Genomic DNA, 9,315 nt, shown 5'->3' on the forward strand with positions numbered 1-9,315 from the left:
AATACCCGGCCCACTAAATGTCTTACTTAAAAAACTGCCACCTCAGTCCCGCATTGGCATAGTAGAGAAAATGATATTAACCTAAACAACTCTGTTCCTAAACCAGGTATTCTGCAATCGCTCCTTAGCTTTCATTTCGCGGTTTGGTTAACTACACTTTTCACGAGATTGTGTGAAGAAGAAAACACTCGTTTACTGATAAAGCCTAAGCGCTCCTTTCAGTGATTAGGCCTAAGCACTCTTGTAAAATTTTAGCTTTCATTTTGCGTTTCGGTCAACTACACTTTGCATGAGATCGTGTGAAGAAGAAAGCACTTATTTGCTGCGGACTGGGGTGGCAGTTCATTTTATAGTAAGATTAGACACATAGTACGATTAAACACGATTGCGGGACTGCGGTGACAGTTTCTTAATTAGGACATCTAGTGGGCCGGGTATTCTGCAATCGCTCCCAAGGGGAAGATATCGAATTAATAGAGTCGAAGACACTTGCTGATGAAGTTGACCAGCTTGATGCCGCTCGAACCGTTGCCATCTTCATTACAATTGCTATCTCGGGAGAAAAAACGGAACACTTAACTTCTTTACAATCGTACTTAGCACGATACGCCTTACTAAATTTCTAAAATTGCGTTCTCATTACATTAAATTAAATTAAATTTATTATGTTAAATTTACGTTATCTTTCAGTGAAAAAAATACGACTCGTGATACAGGAGTAATCGCTTTACAGACTATGACTTTTATCATGTCTTCCTGTACTAAAAATAATACTTGACACAATAACTCAGGGGTTTCAATAAGCACCGACGGCCGACGAAAAGCGTCGGCTGCGTCGCTCAGAGAAGTCGGCTACTTTTTACTCTACATTGAATTAATTGAAGGATTCCTTCAAACCTGAAGTAAAATTCATTTTTGATCGACTTGAATGTACCTTTTTTAACCTCAATTTCAAAATAATTATCAGGTTTGATATTGCCATCTTTGAGCTACAGTGCACGGCTATAACTTTTTTCCGCATTTTTGCCTAGACCAACCGTCACATTTTTTATGTAATTCAATTACGTTTAGTTACGTTTCCAAACATATCAAGACGTTTAATGTAAAACAGGTTGTTATTGAGTAATCTTTGCATCAAGACTTGTTTTCCAAAAACAGTAAATTTTTCCGTTAGTTTCATCGGTTAAGCCTTTTCGTTTGTTCAGATTAAAATGACATATTCTTATCGTTCGACAGAAATGATTTCTCATGTTAAGAAATGTTGAAATTTGCGCTTGAAAAAACGCGCAAAAGAGGTTTGCCGTTCCCGGCAGCTTGAAATTGATAGTAATGATGACATGAAGTTGTCGAAACATGATATAACGTTAAAAATCGTTAATTTTCCTTTTGAAATGGTTTTCCAAATCTTTCTTTGCTGGAAATTATCAAAAGAATGCGCTTAATTGCACACTCAGTGTCTCTGTTGATTAGAAATCTTCCTTCATCTTTGTACTCAATTTGGTGCCCAGAACGCTGGAAATCACATTTCAGAGCTTCCAGATTTCACAATCGTCTGGGGAAGCATGCCCCCCAGACCCCCCTAGATGAAGGGGCCTAACGGCGCCCTCTTGATACAGTCGGCTACTAGACTCAAACCAGCTGCCTACTTCAAATTTTATTGAAACTCCTGATAACTTGAGTAGAATTATATATTATTCGTTTACATTAGAGTTTTCATATTTTAAGGAATCTTTCATGTGGTTGGCTGAACAGAATATCGCGTTTCTGATTGGTCAACGATAATTATATAAAAAGGTTACAAAAGTTATACAGTGCAATCCTGAAGTTACCTTGGAAACAACGCGATGGAGTAATTTTGTTGAGAAATTCATGAACCTGTTCATACATTTCGTGATGTATGGTCACTCGTTCTCAAATTGCACTCACGTTACTTTTGAGAACTTTCAAAACATCACTCATGCTGATAAATCACAAAATGCACCCGCGTTACACGATTTCCCACAGATATTTTAGGAAAATCCTCGTATGCATGTATCGGGAAGACACCTGTTTAAAAACAATGCTTGGGGCCAACCACAGGAACAAAAGACCCTTTGTTTTGACAGCCAATGAGTCCAGGCAGTAGGTGATGGCAACGATATCTTCCCTATATTCATTTTTATTGAAAATGCGCAATCCAGCTGTATAACTTAGTCATGGGCTGCAAAAGTATTTATATTAATAAAATATATATCTATCTGATGATAAAAATTACGGGCAGAAACATACTTATTAAAGACAACGTTTCGGTGTCCTCATGACACCATCATCAGGTCAAATATAATATTTTACAGCTAACTCGAATATTAATGTTCAAGATTAAGTTCAAAGTCCCTAGAGGCTAGGTGAAAAGTTTTGCCTTTATCGAGTCACTTTGGATATTCAGACACGGTTTGTGCTCGCGAATAAGGAACATTTCATACACAAGACAATCAAATTTGCATGAGCATTTCTTAAGAATGCGAAACATGTCAGATGTTATTGTTCTTGATTGATGTTGACTTTGGCTGTGATTGAATATTGAACCAGATCTTTTATGCTCATCGATCCGTTGGTAGAGATGTCGACGCGTAGACGCGTGTAACCAACATAGCTGGCATCACACCAGCCACATTCAAATTTGTAAACTACTGATTGTTCGTTGATCAACGCGGGCTTGATTTCTTTATGTTTGAGATCTTCTCCAACTTTTCGAGAAATAAAGACTGGGCATAAGTCGATGTTTAACAGCTTACCAAGATCTTTCAACTGCTTGCGCACAGAGTCAGCTGATTTTTGTTCCTTGAACGGTTGAACAATTCGTACTGATTGCGGGTCAGGTGTAGATTTGCGTGGAGGTGCTGGTGTTTGTTTGGATGTGATAAAATTGGAGATCATAGAGTGAAGAAGATGTTCAGGATATGCCAACTGTAGGAATAAGGTCTTGAGGCGGCTACACTCTTTATGAAATAATGACCAGTTAGATGATAGCTTGAAAGCTCGGTCTAGCATGGTAATAATTAAGGATTTCTTTTAACGATTATCAACGTGACTATTATAATGTAACACTAGACCCGTATTGGCCTAAGACTCTACAGAGAGCAAACAGTACGAATTGTTCTACCGTTCAAGGAACAAGTGTGCGCAAGCAGTTGAAAGATCTTGGTAAGCTGTTAAACATCGACTTATGCCCAGTCTTTATTTCTCGAAAAGTTGGAGAAGATCTCAAACATAAAGAAATCAAGCCCGCGTTGATCAACGAACAATCAGTAGTTTACAAATTTGAATGTGGCTGGTGTGATGCCAGCTATGTTGGTTACACGCGTCTACGCGTCGACATCTCTACCAACGGATCGATGAGCATAAAAGATCTGGTTCAATATTCAATCACAGCCAAAGTCAACATCAATCAAGAACAATAACATCTGACATGTTTCGCATTCTTAAGAAATGCTCATGCAAATTTGATTGTCTTGCGTATGAAATGTTCCTTATTCGCGAGCACAAACCGTGTCTGAATATCCAAAGTGACTCGATAAAGGCAAAACTTTTCAACTAGCCTCTAAGGACTTTGAATTTAATCTTGAACATTATTATTCGAGTTAGCTGTAAAATATTATATTTGACCTGATGATGGTGTCATGAGGACACCGAAACGTTGTCTTTAATAAGTATGTTTCTGCCCGTAATTTTTATCATCAAATCCATTACATTATCATGTTTGATATATCTATCTATCTGAAATAAATGTAGATAGTTGAATCACGGGTTATAGACGAAGGGGACAAGTGACTGCTCGCACGTATCCGGACAATTTTCGCAATAGTCACCTGAAAAATTCAGTTGACTTCAGTTCAACGGGGTTCGAGCCCGCGACCTTTGCGATGCCAGTTGAATGCTCTACCAAACGGTGCATTGATAAATACAAATTTTGCAGTTCTCCCAATCTACAGAGCACTAAGTTTTCTAAACGTAAAGAATACAAAGACGATTTATATCTGTAGGCAACAAAAAACAATTAGAGACCAAGAAACTTCCACGGAACTCTGCTCGTCACTAGTGGATTGTATGATTACCAACTTAAGTTTACAATAGTGTGAATAATACTTGCCACCAATAACATTATGCACCGACCCAATAAAAAAGTGATAATGATGAATACGATCGAAGAACAACCATATCCAGCCTGATCAACAAGACCTTCAGCCGCTTGCATCATAAAGCGCCCAAATCTTAGAATAAGCTGAAGAAGTAGCGGTAAAATTGTAGCGAATGTCCTTTCCACGACAAGAGCTGCAACAAAACAAATCTCTGAAAACACGCGAGCTATTAACACGACGACAACTTTGATTACCCCCAGAATCAAATTGGACGTTAACTGAAGTGCTGCATGCAATTCGTCTCCAATGAACCTTGCGAGGTGAAGGTAGAATTTGCAAACGAGTTGAGCTCCAAGTCCTACCACAGTAATTAGGAAGGACAACGTTCTGGCTTTACTAGACATCGAAGAATACATTTTAGCTTTTTTGGGTGCCATAATGGAAACCGTTGCCTTTGATGAAGGACAATGACTGTCACGCAAGATCAAAGTCTGAGTTTTCGTTCTTCCTCAGGTTATTTGGTGGATCCGGCTCAAGTTCCGACGTTTGCATGTGTTGGAAAGAACATCACTCAATGTCATGATTTTAGAGGGCCTGTTGTGGTAGTCTCGATAGCGAAGGAGGAATATAGATGAACAAATGTAATTTGATCAGTCTTATGAAACGCACTTTGTTGAATAAGAATGTGAACGAATTCAAATGGTTGAATGGAACGTGAGAGGTGCGGAGTGCGGAAAACGAGGAGTGTGTGGAAAACGGGGTGTGTGGAGTGTGCAGAAAATGCAGAGTGTGGACAACGTGGAGTGTGTGTAAAATGAGGAGTATTATGTTACGGAATTAATAACTGGCTAACTGCAACGTACACCATAAAGGCTAAATATTTCGAGCAAGAGCCGATGCAACGTAGATTTTATTTTAGTGGTGCACTATGTTTCGGCTGGCCAAACCAGCCTTCTTCAGGTACAATGAGAGTTTACATATAATGCAATGTAATGTAAACTGTCATTTTACCTGAAGAAGGCTGGTTTGGCCAGTCGAAATATAGTACGTATACACCACTACGTTGTATCGGCTCTTGCTCAAAATATTTAGCTTCTCAACTTGTAATTGCGCCCATCAGATCAAGTCACTGATCCAATGTACACCGACAGGAAGATTGTCCACGGTTGCTTGCTTCAAAACTCTGGAATCATAAAGGCATTCGAGGAACGCTAAGAGAGTGATTGCTATACTGCTGTTAATGTCACGGAAAATTTTAATAAATGGCTACCTGTCACTTACATTATAAAAGCATTCGAGGAAAGTCAAGCGAGTGCTCTATCCAAAAGTGACACCTCCTTTCCTCGAAAAAGTCGCGTCATTAATCACGAAAACTATCCGATCATCTTCAGTTAATCGATTCTATTAACAACCAGATCGTATGCCGTAACAACGGCTATTTGTCCTTGATCAAGAGAACTGTATGCGCCCGCATCAATGTGGACTTGCCCTTTAAACATGGGATTTTCTCTGCTGATGTGTGAGAGGGCTGGGGGTGGTAATAAGTGTTAGTGAAGCTTTACACCTGTGTCCCGGTGCTTTCATCTCTCCGTACAACCCCTCTGTCAACATGTTGGCCCGAATTTGTTAGCAAAATTCTCAACAAATCTGTGGGACTTTCTTACATTGCTGTGTAAAGCTACCAGTTGATACAAATGCGGCGAGAGTCCAGAGTGCCGCTTTCCTGCTGCCGATGGTGGATTTGAAGCGCTCCATTCTATTAAGCGGCCAATAATCACAGTACAGCTGTATAATTCGGTTTGAAAGCCTAATTAAGCGGCCACCTCTATAAAGCAACCGCTCGTACCGATGAGTTTTGTTTTTTTGTTTTTATATCAAAAGAGGCCCACCACTCAATCAATCAAGGCTTCGTATTCAAAAGTAACATTAAACAGACAATATCCATATTTTCTTGATAGGAATTGTGCGATTTTTGAGAATGTCATTGTCACTACTAAGGGGGTATTTACATGAGACCAGTGGCCCGTTTCTCGAAAGTCCCGAAAACTTTTCGGGCCCGAAAAGCAATCTGTGAAATTGCCAACCGCTTGTTTTGGAAAGCCGATCTTTTAACATGTTTTCAAGGTAACAAAAAGAAAAATGAATGTGAAGTTTGACGAATTAAATGCTCTCCGTTCTTGAGTTACAAAGGGAATTGTGACACCCGAAAGTGGCCCGTAAAGTTTCGGGACTTTTGAGAAACCGCCCCCTGGACAGGAAACCATGAGCTCCTGACCAGGACGAACTCAGACCTGTATGAGCCTGACCAGTATGAAAACCGAGACGAAGTCAAACTTGTCTGAGCTGAGTTCATTGTCAGGCCGGTCTCATGTGAAGGCACAAAAAAAAGGTATAGAGGCCGATTTGAATACGAACTCATCCCGGTCTGAGTTCATCCCAGTTTCATGTAATTACCCCCTTCATTGTTAAACAGTTAACATTTAATACCCTTTTTACTCACTACTCCCCTTTTTCCACACACTCCGCAGTTTTCACATTCCGCACTACACGCTCCGGATTTTCCACACTCCACACCCACATGGTCCATCTAACCGAACGTTTAGATCAATTGACCTTTTATTATCACCTTGTCAATAATGTTTTAATTGTAATGTTTTATGTATCATTGCGATTTGTAAGAGTGCCGTAATATTTATGTCGTCCGTCTGTATTGTTGTAAGTAAGGTCCACATCAGCCGGTGGTTTCTGTTGACCTTCCGAAGTACGGATGTATTACGTTAGGGTATGTTCATAATTCTAAGGTAACACTCCCTTGCTATCACAGTTACCCGTAAAGTCTCATTTTTCCCAAAGATGTCAAACTCTATCTTTTCACGTGAAATTGTGTGGTTTCCATTCTTTAAGAAAAAAAGCGTTAACATTAAGATTCCTCTTTCAAGCGGCTTCCCGGGAGCGAAAAATTAGCGTTGATTGGGCAATGTAACAAGAATACTTCAGTCTGTTAACATGTGGATAATTGCAGTTAAACGTTACTTGAACCTGATTCGAATCAAGAGCTCTGCGTGTCTCGTTCAGCGCCTCAGGCTTAGCTTTTCTGTGTGGCTTCTATCCTTTTAATAAAAATAAAACCCACGTTACTTCTTAAAGTGGTCTCCGACCAAAAGAAGATGACTCCTCTCTTGCCCCCGACGAAATATTGGCGTTGATGAATGACATAACATAATGCTTCTTAATCAAACGAGTTGTTCAAAGGTTGGATCCAGTTTATCCACCAGATAAGTCACTAACCAGAGTGTTAAAACAAAATTCATTTCAATTTTGGAAGCAGCTATTTGCTATCGGATTCCCATACAAACACTGTAATTTCTGACCGCTTTGCCTACCCGTCAAGATGGCGTCGAACTATGAGCATACTATTCACGCTTTGCGTGACGGGAAAATACCGAAATCTTTGCACAGATTGGAAGTGTGGACTAGTGACTTAAGCCTGGTTTTCACTAGCGACGCAAGCACAAAGCGCAAACATAAGAATGCTTATTCACGGCACCGTGAAAACGGGGTTGACGCAAGCACAAGGATCAAATTTTCTCCTTTTCCTTGCAATTGAGCTTGCGCTTATGCTTGCGTTCGCTCGCATCGTGTGAAAACGAAACGCTGCATAAGAACAAGGAAATGTGCTACGTCTGGCCAACAAAAGGACTCGTTCCAGAGGATTGCCGTGGTTGATTTTGACGCTTATGTCGACATTCGTTTTCACTAGCATAGGCCACTTATGATTTAAGATCTACAGACTTTGCCAGTCAAGCTGACAGAGCGCCACAACAGCTTGCGCCAATTACTTTTGGCCCTTTTTTTACCCTCCCAACCATGATACTCAACAGAAGACAGACCACAACACCGGAAACTACGTGCCTTACTCTTAGCGACAAGTGTGTGGGTTCTTTTACGTCCCACAGGATTATAGACATTGAAGGGTTGTGAGACTGGACCTCCGGCTTATCGTCCTTATCCTAGAAGACTTGAAAGTCTAACCATTTGCAGATGTAGTTACAAAGGCAGCACTTTCTCCTCAGTTATTTAAGACCCTGAGTGTTGGTCCGGCCGGAGTTGAACTCACGACCTCCCGCGTGACAGTCCGGTGCTCAACCAACTGAGCCACCGGTGCTTGCGTCGCTAGTGAAAACCAAGCTTTACAATATATCCACTGGATAAAGTTAAGCGACATTTCAACAACAGGGGCTAGTAGCTCTGGTTTGAAGAAATGATTACCATTTTAGGACCTAATGTTTCCACACCCTTGTCTGGTTGCTTCTTCACTTGGAAGGTTGGGTCTTTAAATGAAAACTTCTTAATTAAGCTACACTCATTTTTTTTTAACAGAGTAGCATCCTGAGTGACAGTTATTTTAGCGTGTTATTTGCTTTCTGATCGCGAGAGCAATCAACTTTGAAATTTGTTTAAATTAAGGTAATTCCCATAAAAATGACGTACTATCCAGATTTTTCAAACTTGGCACAATTGATATTCATACACAGGACATTTAAAAAATGCAATAAAAAGATGGGTTCACCGTGCTTGTTTTCGCGCTGTATGCCCTTTATTCTTTGTGTTTTTTACCAAATTTCGCGAGAAGCGTTCGAAACTAGATCAACCGGAAAAATTGAACCTGAACCTGCTTGTTTGTCCGGGCTATAATCTTTAAGACAGTGGTTTCAAATTGCTCAATCTTGCAAAGAAATGTAAGCAAATTGGACCGCAACAGTCATCACCTTGCACTCAGTGTTGAAGAGCAGTTTCACGTCGCTTATAGGTAAATACCACTTCTACAATCCAACTTTTTTCTCCTTAAAATATGTCTTCCGTGTACCTATTACGAGTAAATAAAATCGTTTAAAATGGGGGGTCACCGTCCTCGTTTCTTCGCAACACAATGATAAATGGATGGCAAATGGGGCAATATCGGCTTCAAAATGATCATTTTCCGCGAGAGGACTGGGGCGATTTCCAAGACAACACCCTCTTAACCGAGAAGAGTTATCACGATTGCACTTAAAAAGCTCTTGAACCGCAAAAGCGGCCTTTGTTGCCTCTCTTCATATGGCCGGCGCGAAACGCCACCAACTCCGAAGTCGCAATGTTATGCGCAGTATGAGATGCGCGGTGCAAAACAAGGGAATCACCTTAAGTGTCATGCCTT

Source organism: Montipora capricornis, chromosome 3 (assembly GCF_036669925.1).
Source record: "Montipora capricornis isolate CH-2021 chromosome 3, ASM3666992v2, whole genome shotgun sequence".
NCBI lineage: Eukaryota > Metazoa > Cnidaria > Anthozoa > Scleractinia > Acroporidae > Montipora > Montipora capricornis.